Genomic DNA, 18,723 nt, shown 5'->3' on the forward strand with positions numbered 1-18,723 from the left:
CGGATTTCTTCCTCAGTAGAAGCGGCCACGTTGACGACTTCGGCTATCTGAGCACGCTTCCTGTCCAATCCAAGCCAAATTCCTACTGTGGTATCACGCCATGCAATATACGAAGCAGGCAACTGTAGTTATGGAGGTTATCGTGAGGGACAGCCAAGAGCGAGTGCTTCCTCCACGCGCTGGTTGCCTGAAGAACACACATCCCTGGATCGGCGCCTCCACTGCCACACAGCATGCCGATAAGAGGTTGCCACAAGAAGCCTCCAGTCTCTAGTGTTCAGGCTCCAGCCTTCTGGCTACAGCATTCAAGTCTCCAGATTCTTCAGTCATCGGTCTACGTCCGAAGTAAGCTTAGGTGAGATAGAGTTGCGAGTGCAAGTTTAAGAGACTCAGGCCTCTGGCTGTTATCACAGTGATGAAAGTTCAAGTAGGACTTGTTTTTACCAGCGTACATGTGCATGCTTCGGACTACTGTCAGGGTTTATATTAAGACATTCAGTGGAATCATTGTACGAAGCTAAGTATGCAGTATTATATTAAACTTTTACCAGGTTATGCGCCTTATAATCTATATTTATGTTATAGAATTTAACGTCATCCGAATGAAACACAACACCCATGTATCACCTTCTACATACGTAGTGTCCCCTGTCCATTATCGTCATTGCTCGCATCCTCTCCTGATTCCGGCAAGGTATCGAACAAAGAGTGCATCTGCACTGAAGGTGTAATTGTTTGCCTCGAAGGCACTTATATTTTTGTGTGGTGTCTTTTCTTTCTGGAAATTGAAATAAATCCAGTAGCAGAAACAGAAAATTGGTACCATACTGTGACTCGATCCCGGATTTCCCGCTTATGGCGAGCAGTCGCCCTAACCACTTCGGCTATCGAGCATGTTTTCTGTCTGACCCAAATTCCCATACATCGCTCGCTACATACGTAGTGTTCCCTGTACGTTTTTCTCACAAAACTCGAAAACCGCGGCCTCTATGAGCTCGTGTTACAGTGCACAATTACCCGTCATGAAATTTCCTACAAATATAGTCCTCTACATTTTTTCTTTGGGGCTAATAGTTTGCACTAAGAGAGCGAGACTATACTGAAAATCTCGCCCGACGCGCATAAGCAGTAGCTTAGGTAGTTTTTGAAGACCAGTTTGAGGTAGTTTCCAGACTTGGTAGAACACAAGTGTCTTATATCAAATTGTTCGTATCGAAATCCTCTACACTACTGTGGTACGTTGTAAATAGTGACAATGTACTGAATAATATAGAAAAGAAATAACAGTGTGTATTAAATGTGTTCTGTCTCGGAAACGATTAGGAATAGAGTGTATGCCAATTTGAAGTTTTTTGTTCAGAATCACCAATACTCGTAAAGCACGTAACTTCCCTCCTGACTCACCATGTGTGTACTGTGACATTTAAATTCCATATATAAGGAACTTTACTATCTTTATCCTTCAGTTTTAAATAACAATAAAGTTTTTATGTGCAATGATGTGCTAGCAATATGGAATATTAATTGTCACAAAGCTACACCCCCTCCTCCCCATCCCCCTTAGGACAAAATTGTGACATGAAGTCTAACACAGGAAAAGTAGAGTTAAATTTATCTGTCACAGAGATGAATTGACCTAGCGTTCCCTTATGATAGACAGTTGCGACTTCGTTACAAATTTGCCCAATTTTATAAGTTTTGTTTTATCCGTACACATAAAGTCATTTGTGACAAAGTGTGCTAAGGTGATGAGGTTTATTTTTCAAGTTTTCTTAAAACCGTGATTGTACACCTATCCTCAATGAAACAGAATAAGAATAAAAGATTAATCTGTGTTAAGAAAGGTAATTAAACAAAACCGTTACACACGTATTTACATATCTGTTGATGTAACCTTATGAGAGGAAAACAGGTCATAGTACCTACATTTAACACAGTATTCTCTAAGCAAGGTAATCAGATCAAAGAGCTAGACACTTACAAATTCACTGGTATGAGAAAAAACACAGACATGGCATTTAATACAATATTCTGAGCACCAGGGTTATACTGTGAAATAATACTTCTTCCTTTTTCGAACTGAACACACTTCTTACGGCGCGATCGCAGTGTAGACACTTTTACTGTTCCAAGATGACGGTTGCAACAGTCATTTGCTGCCATCATCTGATCTTATGGAACTTGTTATAAAATTGTTGCCAATTTCATAACAAGTTTCGAAAGATCAAATGGTGGTAGCATAAGATCATTGAAACCGTCATCTTGGAACAGTAAAAGTATGTACACTTCGATCGCGCCGTACGAAGTGTGTTCATTTCCTAACTTAACGATCGCTCCACGGAAGAGCGTGCTTTTTTTTTTTTTTACTAAACCGTTCAAAAATAACCCTATTGTTGTTAAAGTTATTTGACATGCTGTCACAAAGGTACTCGTATAGCTAAAGGAAATAGATTTTTTCGCTTTCGAATAGCTAAAGAAAATTTTAGAACTTAAATCGTGTACATAATGGTCTGCATATATAACTTTCTTATATCGACTTATCTTCAGTTAATTAGCTGTTCAAGGTTATCGGCAGTAGGAGACAGTTTCCAAGAATCCTCAAACACGTTTTTCCACCTACGAACAAAATGAATTTGTGACTGCTCAAGTATATTGTAGGTACTCGTAGCTGTCACCATTAATGGCAGTAGTTTGCAAGTACACACAGCAGCAGAACTGTCTCTTGAATGTTAACCCGAAGTGCAAGACTTAAGAGCAAAAAGCTAGAGAGCGCTGTCGTCACAAACTAATACCTCAGTCACAAAATTACTCTGTTTTACGGTAAACAAAAAAGCAGTGTGGTTACACTGAGGTGACAAAAGTCGTGCGATACTCCGTAATATCGTGTCGGTCCTCCTATTACGGCAACTCTACGTGGCACAGACTCAACAAGTCGTTGGAAGTCCCCTACAGAAAAATATTGAACCAACCTGCCTCCACAGCCATCCACAATTGCGAAAGAGTTGCCGGTGCAGGAGTTTGTGCACGAATTGACCTCTCGATTGTGTCTCATAAATGTTTAATGGGATTCACTTCGGGTGAAAAAAATGGCTCTGAGCACTATGGGACTTAACTTCTGAGGTGATCAGTTCCCTAGAACTTAGGACTACTTAAACCTAACTAAGCTAAGGACATCACACACATCCATGCCCGAGGCAGGATTCGATCCTGCCACCGTAGCGGTCGCGCTGTTCCAGACTGTAGCGCCTAGAATCGCTCGGCCACTCCGGCCGGACCGCCATCTGTATATGTGCATACAGCTATTCCATGGCTTTTGTTACGTCAATGTAATTTCTTGTGAAACAGTTTCATTTCACCAGGTTTACAACATGAAGCATTAGAACTTGGAACCTGCTTCATTATATGATAAATTTGACAGCGAATTTCTTGAAGTGAATGTGTTGCTTCTTATGAAAATGTACTCGTGGTACTAGCTTGTTAAAGTAGCGGAAATTTCATCTACGGAATCAAAACCATGTCGAAATGTAGGATTTGTCAAAGGCTTTGAAATCGTCGCTGGTGTTTTAAGCCCTGACAAGAAAGCGCAGTTTGCTAAATTAAACTTACCACGACAGTTTGGAGCTCGCCGTATTGACTTAACCCTTCCGTGGTTGATGGGTTACGTGTATTGCACTGAAGTAATAAGCAGTTTTGAGCGTTGGTACAGGACATATGTATCTCTTATTTGTCTAGTGATAGCATGTAGTGAGATGATTTCGGAACTTGGAGAAAAATGTTACGGACCGTCGGGTGTATGTATAGAAAGCTTTGTGCGACCAAATGGGGCGGCGTATTCTTACAGTCCGTCTGTTTCACGAAAATCAAATCAAATCGCCAGCTTCCATATTCCAAGACTGAACTAACTATGTTTTCTTATACATCATAGACCATTTTTGAAACATTACTACACTACTCATAATTTTAAAAGTTTGTACATAGTTTGTATATAGTGAGACATATATGTCCCACAAAACTTCATAGAATATAGAAAATATTGTTGTGCAATATGGTGAAACCATCTTCGAATGTTATGTTGAAAATTTGTGCGTAAAATTTCATTTTTTTTCACTGTCAGGAGAATAAATGTGTTTTGGTACTGGTTTGTTATACTTTCTTTCATAGGTTCCATCCTGGTCAAATCTTTTTAAAATTAAACATTTAACTCTAAAAATCCTAGGTTCACATGAAAAAATTTTCATAGGACACATGTGTCCCACTTCACCGATTTTCAAAACCGGTCAGCTTAAAATTTTTTGGTAGTGAAAGTATACTGTTTATCACAAAGAAAGACAGGTTTTGACTTTTTATTTGTCAAATATATGCTAAATAAATTTTAATCATGAAGTAACTGAGAAAACTTTAAAACGGCAGCCATGGAGGTTGAATTTTATTTCCTGGTACTTTGAAGAGCTGGTGTATACTGCGCATTTAGTACTTTCCGTGAGGGTAATCCATGACAATTTCAGTATTATGAAACAATTGGCTGCTCTAATTCTTCTTACATGGAGGGCGTTATTGGAACCACATCGGGCCACATCATTCGTGTGCCTGAATATCGTCTACCAAAGCAAATTGTTTATTCCCAGCTAAAGGATAGTCAAAGAAAGCTTGGAAGACCATAGAAACGATACAAAGCTGTATTAAAAGACACATAAAAACATGTCAAAGTGGAACTGGTAACTGAGAAAGTACTGCACTTAATCGTCTAGTAAGGATTTGGGAAGAAATTCAGCGCTTCGAGTAAATTACACGGGACACAGAAACTGAAAAATGCAGTGTTAGGCGCTTCAGTCGGGAACCGCGCTGCTGCTGCGGTCGCAGGTTCGAATTATGCGTCGGGCATGGATGTGTGTGATGTCCTTAAACCTTAGGTTAATTAGGTTTAAGTAGTTCTAAGTCTAGGGGACTGATGACATCAAATGTTAAGTCCCATAGTGCTTAGAGCTATTTGAATTTTTTCGCAATGCTAGGAAAGGACGGTGATTACTGAAGATATGCAATGCTACGCAGCGTGTCCCCAGCAGAACAAACCTGCGTCAACAACGCTGAAATATCTACAATTCGTGATTGTTCTTGTAACGGCGACCGCAACAGTCGCGGGGTTGAAGTGACGGAAACGCGGGGGGACCCGCGGGGCGGCCCGCGAACAACAACACAACGGGAGAGGACGGACGCGACCAGCGAAGGACAGAACGACAACAACAAGAACGGATAACAGAGTCAAGAAAACCAAACAAAACAACCACGTCCACTCGTAAAGAAAACACAAAAGCAAATACGCTGTCTAATGCGAGGCGATATGTCCTGAGACGTACGCAAGGTCAGACTAGCAGGCTGAGTGACGGGCAGGCGCTAAAGTACTCGATCGGGGACGCCGCTACTCGCCGCTGCAGCAACGTCTTCCGCTGTGGCGCGCCCACACTAGAGGCGGGCCAGGAGGCGCGCGCCGCCACAGCTTAAGATGCACAGACCTCTATGGGTCTTCGACGTCCGCGACGTCTGGCGGGGATTCAAATTTCGCGTCTCGTGGTACCAGAATTGTCATCTACAGTCACTTAAGATCTCCCAGAAAGGAAGGAAACAGTCATAATCGTCTGCGATTAACAGCCCATCATCATTGGGACCATAATCAGACTTGGTCTGAAACAAATGAATCTGTCTGCAGTCACGACTGACGGAGCCATTTCATTTGCGGGACAGCGGAAAGGACTAGTTAAATTATTCCAGGCAGAAGCAGAAAAGGCACGAAAGAATTATGTAACGCAGCATAACCTCTTAGTTCACCAAGAAAACTTGTGTCCTCAAACTTTAAACTTGTACAGTGTCTTGAAAGCTGTCACTCATGGTTTGTGGCACAGAGAAATTCCTAATTTTCCAGCGACTCTCGATTTACTCTTAATTTGGGAAACCTGTTTATCATATCTACATCTAGTGGCGACGTTATTTATCATATCTACTTCAAGTTGCTTAACCGTGGGAAAATGTTGAATCGAGACTTCGATCTCAGTGATAAAATACAGCATGTGGTGTTACATCTCGCCCGCCCTGCGACTTTAATAACAAATGGAACCCAATGATGGTAATGCCATACCACGTCGCCTCATAAGCAACTGACTCGATCCTGCTTGCAGGTGTGAATCAGGTGCCTAAATCTGACTCCTCAAATGCGATATGTTCCGCATGCAAGATTTATGAACCTAAAGAAAATGAATATTTAGTTCATAAATCGGGAGAAAAGAGTGGTGCAGTAGTCAGTATAATTTTTACGTGTTATCAAGGATCAGTTGAAATAAAAGTTACAAAAATGTAATCAATGAAGCACCTATATGGAGACAAGCGAGAGGGAGACAAAGGCTACCAATCAGGGAAACAGTGGAGCATGGTGACGTGTAAGAGTCTATGCAGAATACTGTGGCCAGTGGAAGCGCAATCGGCAGGGACTGGTGATAGTCAGGCTTATGGACAGGCGCTGTAGGGGAAAAGCTGAGCGCTGGAAGGGGAAGTGCCGCTCTTAACTGAAGTCTATGCTCACTTTTTTTGTGAATATTAAGTGGAGCCCCTCCACGCCCACACTTGCCTGGTGACAACTCAAAAAGTTCTGTCACCTCTGCTCTGATTAGTTTCTAAACAGAGTACCACTGGAATTGCAGCAATTTATTTCCGTTTCACTTGTTAACCATTTGTAGCTCTCAGAAAAGCGTCATGAATGGAAAATTTTGAGTAAAACCTACACATTTCTCTTTTTACCATGTTAAAATTTTCTTCATTTGTCAAAATACAGCGGAGATTACACAGCCTCACCTCACTAACATGTTGTGCAGACGCAATTGCGACAGAATTATGAAAAAGTGTTTTATTAATTTCATTAAGTGAATAACTGCAGAAAAGTAAAGTCAGTAGCTTATTTAAAAAAACACATCCTCGGTACAAAGTAAACGTGTAAAGTCTTCACTTACGTTAGTCCAAAACGCATACCATTTTTCGTTTCACCAGCTATCGATGGCTCCCAAAAATGACATTCTTACATCGAAAAAGTCTGTACTTGCTGAAATAACACGGTGGATAACGAAGTTTTGCATAATAACTATATAGTAAAATACTCTCCTCTCCGTGTGCTTTCATTTGCCAAAATCTAATTTCGATACCTCAAACCGTTAGTGAAATATGAGGGATGTTGTGGACGATTCATTCTGGCCTTATCACTGACGCAGCGCGATCGCAAGTGTGTGTTCTACATCAGATAAATTTTCTCAAGGTTGGTGATATATGGAGATCTCCATCCAAGTCTAAACAAAAATTCTGTACTTTAGATAAATTACATATGCAGCAACATATTATGTATTCGCACCAAACACAAAATCATAGCGACCCCCAATTTTCATTGCAAAATTTTTCAGATTTCGCGCACTGTGTTACTTCTATGTATCACAATAACTATGACCATTAACGAAACGATGGATAAGAGATGCAAAAATGATTTTTTTTTTTTTTACCGAATGATTTCTGTAAAAGCGTTTAAGAAAAATTGCAGTGCCTGCACCTCTATTCTGTCATCGCCGACCGGCCGAAAGGTAGCAAACACTGTCGGCTTCCCCTTCCAAACAAAGGAATGAACTCGGCCAGCGCTCTGGACGTAAACTGCTCACTGCGCATCAGTCACGTTATCCTGTGCGGATTCTGCCTAGTGTTCTGGGACAAAAGGTTTTGCCATACGAAAGTGCTTTACTTTTCGCCTCCACCTTTGGCAAATCCACTCGAAGAAACGCAAAGAACTAAAGGTATTCAAGTAAAATATTGTTTTAATAGTTGTCTGATCATTTGTATGTAACTTTGTCGGAGAAAACCAGAACGAGGAAGGCTGGGTGTTAACAGCTATCAGGAAGGCAGAGACAGTGCAGCAGCTATAGTTGATTCCAAAGATCACCACCAGCACCGCGATCTGGCCGCTACATGCAGATGCTACAACCAATCCTTTCAATGAGTTTATTATTGTAAAATTTCAAAATCCCTATGTGTTTGTGTCAAAGTACAGCTCATGCTCTGGTTAACAGGGAGAGACTACAGTATAAGGTAGATCGTCTTATTTGGAGGACCTAGGTTAGGAATTATACGTCTCGGCGCGGTAAATCTAACTGCACATAGAGACTGTGGTTAGCACGTTGTGCTTGAGCATGCTGGCTCGGAATTTTGATGAATTCCAAGTATTTCTTATCGAGGAAATTGAGGTTAGGGATATCTATTTAAGTGACGACGCTAATAATTGAAAGAATGGGTTCACTTACGCGGTACTATTGAATTTCATTTGCTGGTGTATGGAAATGATTGTTTCACTTTGTCAGACGGAGGCTCAGATTGTTTCCTGTAAGAAAAAAAAAAAAAAAAAAAATGGCTCTGAGCACTACTGAGGCAGGATTCGAACCTGCGACCGTAGCAGCAGCGCGGTTCCAGACTGAAGCGCCTACAACCGCTCGGCCATAACGGTCGGCTCCTGTAAGTAAAGCCAGTGGGACTGTAGGCCTACTCTAAGGTACTTGAGTGTGGGCTTTATTTTTGTTTCAAGATTAATGGGGATTTGGTGTACCCGAGCAAGGCAATGTCTCGAGGTGAATAGACTGTTGTTGCAACACTACCTAGCGAGAAGAAATCAGGAAAAGTTAATATTTAGTATTTATTAAAGCGCATGGCATTTTTAAAGTTGAGATCTACCCTGTTGTATACAAAGATTTTGTCCCTTAAAGTTTAGATCCATGACGAGATATGACGTGTGGCTACTTCGTAATTTAGGAATACACTGTGTGATGACTGACCATAATTAAATTAGATTGTGCTAGTTGGCTTGTGATTGCCAACGTTTGGAGAGGCAGAGTTCTGTTTTGCATTATGTAACTATAAATGAAAAGTGAGAGTGACACTTAAGTTTTTTGTTTTATTTTTCTTGGCTAATTCGATTCCGACAGTGGGGATTAGTTTTCTTTGCTGGTACTATGGCACATTTGCAGTAAGCAGTGTATGAATTACTCACAGATTGTCAATAAAGCACGAAAAAGGATATGCCCTGACCGAAGCAAAAAATAAATAAATAAATAAATAAATAAATAAATAAATAAAATAAAATAAAATAAACAAAATAAAACGTTTTATGATTTGGCAGTTAGATTCCCTATGTGTACGCCATTACTGCTGGAGGCTGATAGGATTTGGAACAGGTGAAAGTTTTTTGTATCACATATTCTTTAATGAAGACATTTGCGATAATTAGTCTTCCAGGAAACGACAAACTTGCACTTCAAGTTACAATCAATATTTGAAAAGAAAAGAAAAAAAAAACAAAGAATTAAAAACATTTAAGGAGTACATTCATGATAAAGTGTTGTATCCGCATCCTCCACCGAGGATGACACGGCGGTCGGATGGTCCCGGTAGGCCTCTCGTGGCCTGAAGACGGAGTGCTTACATAAACAAAAAAAATCTTCCTATTCGACGACTAACTGACTTAGTGTAAATAAAAGTAAAGTTTATAAGAAATATTAAATAGCATCCTATGAGAGAAGTCAACTCGGTAGAGGGCAGAGGACTGGAATTTACGTAATTTATTTTAGAAGCACATTCAGCGGTTACATATATTACTGATATATCAGAAGCGAGGAGGAAGGCAATGGCAAACCACCTCCGCTAGGACCTTGCCTAGTCGGCGGTGCGGGTCTCTTGCATCGTCCCCTACGCTCCACGGAGTATGGGACCTCATCATCAATATCAGTCGTAGTGAGCTACGCTAATAACATCGCTAGTAGAAACACAGTCAAACAAATAATTTACACTGAAAAGAATAAAGGCATATTTACTATTTACTCAAGCAGCATATTTTTGAACTATGGATTCTTTTCAACTAATCAATGAGATCCCTTTTTCCCCTTCACTCTGTCCCCACCCATACCTCACATACACCTTGTCACCCACCACTTCTGACGGTTATAGGCGCGGGCTTCTCTCTGGTGGGCGACAGTAATGTTCCTCCTCCCTGCCTCCCAGATCGTCAGGATCAACACGCTGCCGCAGTAGGTCGCTGAAGGACCAGGGGTTGCTCAATGGAGTGTTTACCTCGACTGCAAAGATCAACTTGGCTAGGGTCGTTCTGTGAGCTTCGTGGCAAGCTGTGTTAAATGCCAGGCTAAGCCAATTCAGCGATGAATTCCACTTTCTTTGCGAGCCAGAGTGATAGAGGACGAGGGCATACTTGAAGTTCCAGTTAATGCGCTGAGCCAGTGAAGGTTGAGGGTAGTAGTATGTGGTAGTTATTTGCTTGATTCTGAGGCTAAAGCAAAAACCCTGGAACTCGCATGACATGAACGCCGGAACATTGTCACTTACAAACAGGCTGAAGCTCGAAGAAATGGTTGATAGGTGCTGAATGCTTATCGCCGTCGTGGGAAAAGTCCACAAGCCACAAGCTTGCTTGGGATAAACCACACGAACCGCGTAAATGCATTGACGACCATGAACGCAAAACGATTACCGTCCTTGGTGCGCGAAAGTGGGCCGAGATACTCGATAAATAATTTGCTTAAGCGATGAAGCTGAAAGGTGGGCTGCAAGAGGCCTCTTCTGTCTTCGATGTCGGGTTTCCCTCGCTTACACTCCTGATACCTACCCACTGACTTCTGGATTTCACTTTTCATGCTCTTCCATATTGAGTGCTCGCTAATGTTCATCAGCGTCTTATGGATGGACAAGTGCCCGTCACACAATGATTGGGAAAACATATCTGAAAGCAGCTTGCACAAAATTCCTGGGTAGGCAGATCTTCACCTCTCCAAAATTTCTTTCTCCATCAACTACCCCTTCACCGGAGGCCCCTTCCTCAAATTCTTTCAGATGACATTTAACTCTTCATTTGTTTCCTGCTCTTGCTCAAGATCACGAATCGAGTCACTGATTTCGGTCAGTACAGCAGCGGCATCTTGGCGACCAGGCACCTCTGAAGCACCTGCAGATGACGATGTTCCTAGCCCACCTTCCACGACTCCCTTCTTTTTCCTGGCCGAACATATTAGTGCGTCGGCCACTTGGCTCAGTGTCCCTGTAATACGCACAACGACAAATTGGGAGGCCGATATTCTCACTACCCACTGTGCTATTCTTACCATTTTGTGTGGCAAGTCAAGACCCAGCTTAAGGCCATTTTTAATTGAAGCTTCCTATGCTCTAGGTAGAACCTGAACTTTTCGAGAGCGAACAGCATAGCAAGGTCTTCAAGACCATACACCGAATTGTTGTAGTAGAACCGCCACAATGTCCGAATCGAAAGTGTCCGTCTGAACAACAAATGGCAGATTAAAGTTAGATATTGCCAGTACCAGAGCGTTACTGGCGGCAGGTTTTAGGATTCGAGGCCGGCTTACTGCCTCTCGCCGTATTTGAAATTTTCTGCTTTTCGTTGCAGCTGACTGAGCGGAGCCGCTAGCTCAGCAAAGTTGACCATGCCGATGAAACGGGCGTCGTACCTTTTACTTTACCAGGTTCTCGACTGATCAATACTAATAACTTTTGCCGCCACAATGTGCCCTAGGAAGGATATTACGCTACTAACTAATGTGACCTTATTTGTCTTGAGCGTCATACCCTTCTCACTTAATCGAACTGGGACTTACTCTTGATGTTCCAGATGTTCTTCAAAGTTAGCCCTATAAATGATTACATCGTCCAGGTGACTGTACGCACATCGAAATTTTAACTCCCATAACACTGAGCCCAGCAAGTGGCGGAGCACCGCTGCCCCTGTGACGAGCTGTTATTACATTCGTACAGGCTATCTTCAGTACAAAAGGTGATCAGTGGTTTGGAATCCTATGATAAAGGTAACTGATGATAAGACTGATTTAAGTCTAAGACCGACTGACGACTATGGGGACACCGACTGCCTGATCACTCAAGTCTTTAATAATCGATTCAGAATGTTGCGTAGGTGTTTCATTTTAGGGGGTGAGTCACCTTTGTAATTTCAAAATATGGTTAAATATAGATCCCTATAATCTTAGAAAGCAGTATTGGGTTGGTTTCTGGCACACAACAGAATTCAACAACTGGCTACTTCTCTGGACGTAACCGCCAATCCACTTCTCTTAATTGCCGGCAGACTACAAAATTACTAAATTAAAAATGGGTCGGTTACAACATGTAAGCAATATTGACCGGTACTGAAATAAAAATACGAAATATTAATCGATTAAATAATACAGATTAAAAGCAAAATGTGTAACTGGATTGTACGATTCCAGAACTTACGTTATCAAGAATAAGATTTCATAGTCAAATGTACTAATTAAGTACAATCTAGCCCATCCATATTACTCTTCAGATTTAAACAAATTTATTGATTCCAAAATCACGCACTCTACACTACATATAGTTCGATATATGCACTTTTTTCATTAAAATGTAACACTGCGATGCTATTATCTTTAATCTAATTATTCTCTATTACCTTACTACTTGACTGTTCAATAATGCAGTCATATTCAACAGATGTCTGAAGAAGGAACATTAATCTTCTGAAACCGGTAGGCTTCGATAAAACACATCAGCTCAGAGATGAATTTTGTTTGCAGCAATTGAGAACAGACAAGGTCGGCTCATGAATGAATAAAATTTTCATGCTCAGTTTTGTAAACTACGACTATTACTGCCTTGAAGTTATGAGTTGTTTTGATCACTATTCCATAAATGATGTACGTGATGAAAAAGTACCTTTGCCTAAGTCTCAGGGACAACTGAGAAAGTAACGGCAAAGGAATATGTTTGAAAAATCTCGAAATGACTCACTGACGAGTTCACGTCATTTTTATAGCCAAAGGTAATACAAATACCCACTATTGATAGCATCTGCAGACTGTTAAAGGCTCCCGACGTTATCTGAGTTATCTCACTGTTTCAGTGATACTCTGCTCATCAAAGTCCTCTGGTCATCAGGAAATACCAGGAAGTCTGGTTTTCATCAAGGAGAACTCCGAACATACTTCCCAGACGTTGCGCTCAGAAGTGAAAAAGCAATCTAATTACCTGAAAGCCTCTCTTTATTTCATATTTCTTTTAAAAATGTGTATCCGAATGCAATGAAACCTCATTAGCTTCGACTAATTGGGGGGAATCCCAGTCCGAATTACTGAATGTCTGAATTATAGAAGTGTTCTCTAAAATAGCTGTCCAAGCTATAATTAGGAATATAATATACAGTGGATGTAGTGATTAAATAACAACTGTAATATAATGCGAAATACTGTACAATATACTTCATTTAAAAGCAGCTAACGTTACTGTATCATAATAATGAACAACAGGAATCAACGCATTAAGCGTATTCAAAGATTACACTGAAGAAGCTTGATATTCAGGATGGTCAGAAACAGTCTGAAAAGCTTGTAAGGGTATTGCAGGGTAGGTTGTGCTGAGAAATAATTCTTAAGAAAAAATTCGATACGTAGCGCCATTTCCGAGTTATATAGCATTGAAGTTAGTCTATCAGGCCGTTCCGCGCATAAATTCAAAAGGCTCGCGAGAGATGGTGTCACCAAATGTGTCCTTCACTTGGTTTTCAAAAACCGAACAAGAGAGAGAGCAAAAATTGGACGTGGGACGCAGTAAGGATCGAATCCGAGAAAATGGCTGAGCAATCTCGTGTACCTATCATCTACACTATATCTCGCAGACCGTAACTGCCTGATGGGCAATTTCAATGCTTATTAACTCGGAAACGGCACAACATACCGAATTTTTTCTTCACAGTTGTTTTTAAAGCACATCCTATCATGTAACACCCTTACAAGATTCTGAGACTGTTTTTGACCACCCTGTATGCGCTGTTACACGTTTACGTTGCTGTATGTTTTCACAAACAAAAGTCTCCACTGTGATGGAACTTCGTACACGTATGCTACGTTTACTGTAGAACGGTACATACTTGACCAGTTCTACTCTCACCTGGATCTACAATGATATGGTTCACAGCATTCAAAGAGGCACTACTAAGCCACGCTGATTTCATGACAAAGTTTTCACCCACAATATCTGTTGATGGTGGCTTAAAGATGGAATTTATTTGTGGTTGAGTCTCTTTTGTACACTGTTCTTTTAGCGATTGTTCTTGTCTATCTTTTAGTGCACGGTAATACTTTTGGTAACTCGCATTAATGTCAGTAAAGTTGATAGTGAGTTCGACTTTTACCTTACGTTTGAAAGTTTAAATTTATCCCTGTTGCCTGTACATTTACTGACACCGCTGACTTCCTCTTCTTCGCGAGAAAATCTCTGAGTCTGGCACTCTGTTTCGCGCACAGTCAGGATTTAGTGGCCAAAATCTTCTTTTTCTTCTTCCAGTCAGTCACAACGATCTTCCATGCGTATTGCTCCAAATGTACCTTGTGAAGCCTGAGTCTTCTAACCCTAAAAGACCAAACTCTGTTTCTTTGTTGCTAAAATGAGTATTCTACGCGTTTGGAAGAGTCGCAGTCGTTTTTACTCCAGCTGCTCCTCCAGTCGAAGATGTCACGCTCCATATTATAAGCTTCCAGTTTCATTATAGTCTATTCGACTGCTTTGCCTTCGCCATTGTCAGTACTGAAGAACACCGCACATCATCAAACTGCTTTATCAATAAATGCGCCTATAACTGAGAATTTCTCCTTAATCCAAAGGCTGTATCAGCAAAGCAGTGTTTGTAGGCAGAAACATACACTTAATCGCTTCATTATCACCAGACGCAACAGCAGTATAAGCAGGAGCATTGTGCATAATCACCAACAATTTCACATTCTCAGGTCTCAACTTTACTTCTTCAATATGGAATTTTCGAAAATCAGGCACAAAGCCATTCTTGAACAGATCTGGAAATATCTGTGTGGCAACTCAATTTTTTCTTTTAGCTTAGTAGATGACTGGGAGATGCTACGTGACAGCGGTGTCCATAAATTATGTTTACAACTTAAGACTTCGATAACTTTAAAACTATACTAGATATTAACAAATGGTTTTCAAAATGTGATGAGATAACTCATAAAGACTCTTTTACCTTCCATGTGACAAAATTCTGACGTAAAATTAAACTTTAAACCTTAAGAAATGTGGACGTCACAGGGGAGACCTCAATGTGCTGCCTGGTATATACAGACCACGTCCAATACGCAAGTGCAGCTAAACTTTGGAACACCGTGTGGGTGGCAACCATCGTCCCGACCAACTATTCGGATCTGACAAACGTCATTTATGGAAACGGGTAGTGTGCTCCATAAAAAGGGAGGGAGGAGGTCGCCAATCTGTTTCAGAAGCCAAAGTGAACAAGGTACGGCAGGTGTTTGCAAGGAAGTCCGACAAAATTTGTGCGTACGGCAGATAGAGGGTTGGAAATGAGACGATCAACAGTGCACAATGTCTTGCATAAGAGGTTACGGCTATATCCCCACAAGGTGCAGCTGCTCCAGACATTAAAGTTTACGGACAAACCAAAGCGCGTACAGTTTGCAGTGGATACGATAGGCAAGATTGACACAAACAATGATTGCTCGGAAAAGATTTGTTTCTCCGATGAGGCAACGCTTCATGTATTCGGCAAACTGAATCGTCACTGCGTTCAAAATGGGGTTCACAGCATCCTCATGAAATGCAAAGAGACAGTACCAAGGTCAATGTTTGTTGCAGACTGATGCAGAATTGTATAAATTGTCCATTTTTTTCACTGAACCTGCGTCATTGATGGTGTTTACCTGTTGTCCATTTTTTTCACTGAACCTGCGTCATTGATGGTGTTTACCTGGACCTGTTACAAGAGTCTGCTGTGCCACAATTAGAACACCTGAAACGTGATGTCATATTCCAGCAGGATGGGGCACAACCCTACTGGTCCCTGAAAGTCCGACAGCTTCTAGATAAAAAGTTACCGTTTGGGTGGAATGGACAAGATGGTCCAATTCGATGGCAGCCACGAACCTCTGACCTCAGACCACTAGACTTGTTCCTAGGTACTTTGTTAAGTATATAGTGTACCGAACAAAGGTCAGACACCTACAGGACTTGAAACCACTCATTCGCATTGCATTTGACCGTGTCACCGTGGAGATCTTGAATCATACATGGAGAGAAATGGAATTCTGACTAGACATTATCCATGCCACTAAGGATGCACGTGTCTATGAGTATGAATCAGGAAACAAAACTTTACGAGTTATCACATGTTGAAAGCCACCTGTTAGTATCTAATATAGTTTCAAAGGCCTTGTAGTCTTGAGCTGTAAAGATAATTTATGGACACCCTTTATTTTCGATTGACCTAGGTTTTATAGTTTTCCTAAATACGAGTAATTTCAAACAGTGCGCACTATCAGCATTTGCACAAAAAAGAGGAAATAATTTGTTCGTTACTTGCTTTACGACTGGATGTTGAATGTCTTAGCAGCTGAATCGCATGCAGTCAGGGATGGACTTTTTAAACACGCTTGTTTCATCTACGCGTTGAAACTGTCACACATATAGTTTTCCACCTTGTAAAACAGTCTTCAATTCTTTAAGAAATGGTTCAACACTTTCAACGTCCTTATTCTAACTTTCTTCACAGTCCTGTGCTGATTTCGGAATCTGACCAGCCATTCAGTAATAGCCTTGAGGCCTGTTTGACCTTCTTTATCTGCTACTCTTTCCAATGCAGTTTATAGTCCACAACAGAACGTTGTGATTTTTACCATGAGTACACAGTCATGAATGATGGCCACTTTTATTGTGATTTTCTTAATGTTGTAAAAAGCTAACTTTCGAGGAGAGCACGGCAAGTGCAGTAACCTAATTTCCCAAAAAACTTCGCCCAGTGGAAGCGAGCACGTCTCTCGGATTATCTGTAGATATTCTACCGTTTCTAAGAGAACGACGGTCAAAGTTTTTGATGCAATTTTGGTGCCTTTTAGCGTGCGATAATCCCAGCCAAAATAGCAACTTTTGCGCCCCGTGTTCGAAAGCCGATTATTGGTTTTATTTATTTATTCATTTTTCGTTTTCCTATCGATGTTCGTGAAAGATTAGTAAACGAATGTTTCTTATCAACTTAGGGCATACAAGGGCGTTATAATAGTTGAAAATCAAAACTGGTTTTCACAATAAATATCATATATTTACTAGATAATATATGTGTGTGTATGGTATTTTACGGGGTTACAATATTTTTAAATTCTCATATATTTCATTCTTATATCAATTCTTGTGTTAATTCTTATATTTTATTCTTATGTCCATTCTTCAGGAAAATTTGGTGCATTCCCTTCGATGATACCGATCATAGTAACATTCGAAACAGAAATTCCGAACACCACGAGCATCGTGCGAAAGCGTGTTTGCCGTAATGACATTTCGTCGTTTGATTTTCACCCGCGAATGAAACGTCGTTAACAATGTCGAATATTTCATTCTTTAGCAATAATTTCGCCGCAAATCACGCATAGCGGATCACTCTACCGAAAACTGAAGCTCGCAAATGATTATGAGTAAAGATACACTACAAGAATATTACCGAAAACAATTTCAGACAATTTTCACTTTCATTTATTGTTTTTACTTTTTTATTCTTTCACCACACGTACAATCATTAGACAAATAAGATCAACATTATTTCAATACACAATGGAAAACATATGTGTAGTAATCTTCTACGGACACGTGTAGATAACTGAAAACCAAAAATAAAAAGAAATAATCGGGTTTCTAACACGAAACGCAAAAGTATGAAAGCACGATATGAAAGCAGGACGCTAGCCACTGCGCCACGTCTTTAGATGAAGAACTTACCCGCTAAAACGCATATAAAGTACGTCGAAGAATTTGACCGTCGTTTTCTCAGAAACGGTCGAGTATCTGTGGATAAGCCGAGACACGGCTCCGCTTATTTTCACTCCCACTAAGCGAAGTTCCTGAGAATGTGGGTTACGGTAGTTGCTGTGTTCGACCCTTTAGAAATGCCAAACAGTATCATAACAATCTAGGCAGAAGTACCAGCTTGGATTTTATTAGTTACTCTCCTCCATCTTCTAAAAGTTATGATGTACACGGAAGAGCCAAACAAACTGGTACACCTGAATAATATCGTGCAGGGCTCCCGCAAGCAAGCTAAAGTGCCGCAACACGACGTAAGATGGACTCGACTAATGTCTGAAGTAGAACTGGAGGGAACTGACACCATGAATACTGCAGGGCTGTCCATAAATCAGTAAGGGAGTGAAATCTCTTCCGAGCAGCACGTTGCAAGATATCTCAGATATGCTCAACAGTGTTCATGTTTGGGGAGTTTAGTGGCCAGTGGAAGTGTTTAAACTCAGAAAACCTGCAGCTACTCTGTAGCAATTCTGGACGTGTGGGATGTCGCATTGCTCTACTGGAATTGCCCAGGCCCGTCGGAATGCACAATGGACATGAATGGATGCAGGTGATCAGACAGGATGCTTACATACGTGTCACCTGTTATAGTCGTATCTAGACGTATCAGGGGTTCCATATCACTCCAAATGCGCTCGCTCCACACCATTACAGAGCCTCCATCAGCTTGAAAAGTTCCCTGCTGACATGCAGGGCCCATGGATTTCTGAGATTTTCTCCGTTCCCGTACACCTCCATCCGCTCGATACAATTTGAAACGTGACTCGTCCGACCGGGCAACAC

At 41.0% G+C, this 18,723-nt stretch overlaps 1 protein-coding gene across 1 annotated transcript in view; it reads left to right on the forward strand.

Annotated features, from left to right (window-relative positions):
- The first annotated feature begins 288 nt into the window (after positions 1–288).
- The window catches only part of LOC126417006 (luciferin sulfotransferase-like), a 114,814-nt gene continuing 96,379 nt past the window's right edge, over positions 289–18,723 (forward strand). The window contains exon 1 of the mRNA XM_050084894.1: positions 289–355. The gene's annotated coding sequence lies outside the window, so the exon portion shown is untranslated. The remainder of the gene's footprint in view (positions 356–18,723) is intronic.

Source organism: Schistocerca serialis, chromosome 8 (genome assembly GCF_023864345.2).
Source record: "Schistocerca serialis cubense isolate TAMUIC-IGC-003099 chromosome 8, iqSchSeri2.2, whole genome shotgun sequence".
Lineage (NCBI taxonomy): Eukaryota > Metazoa > Arthropoda > Insecta > Orthoptera > Acrididae > Schistocerca > Schistocerca serialis.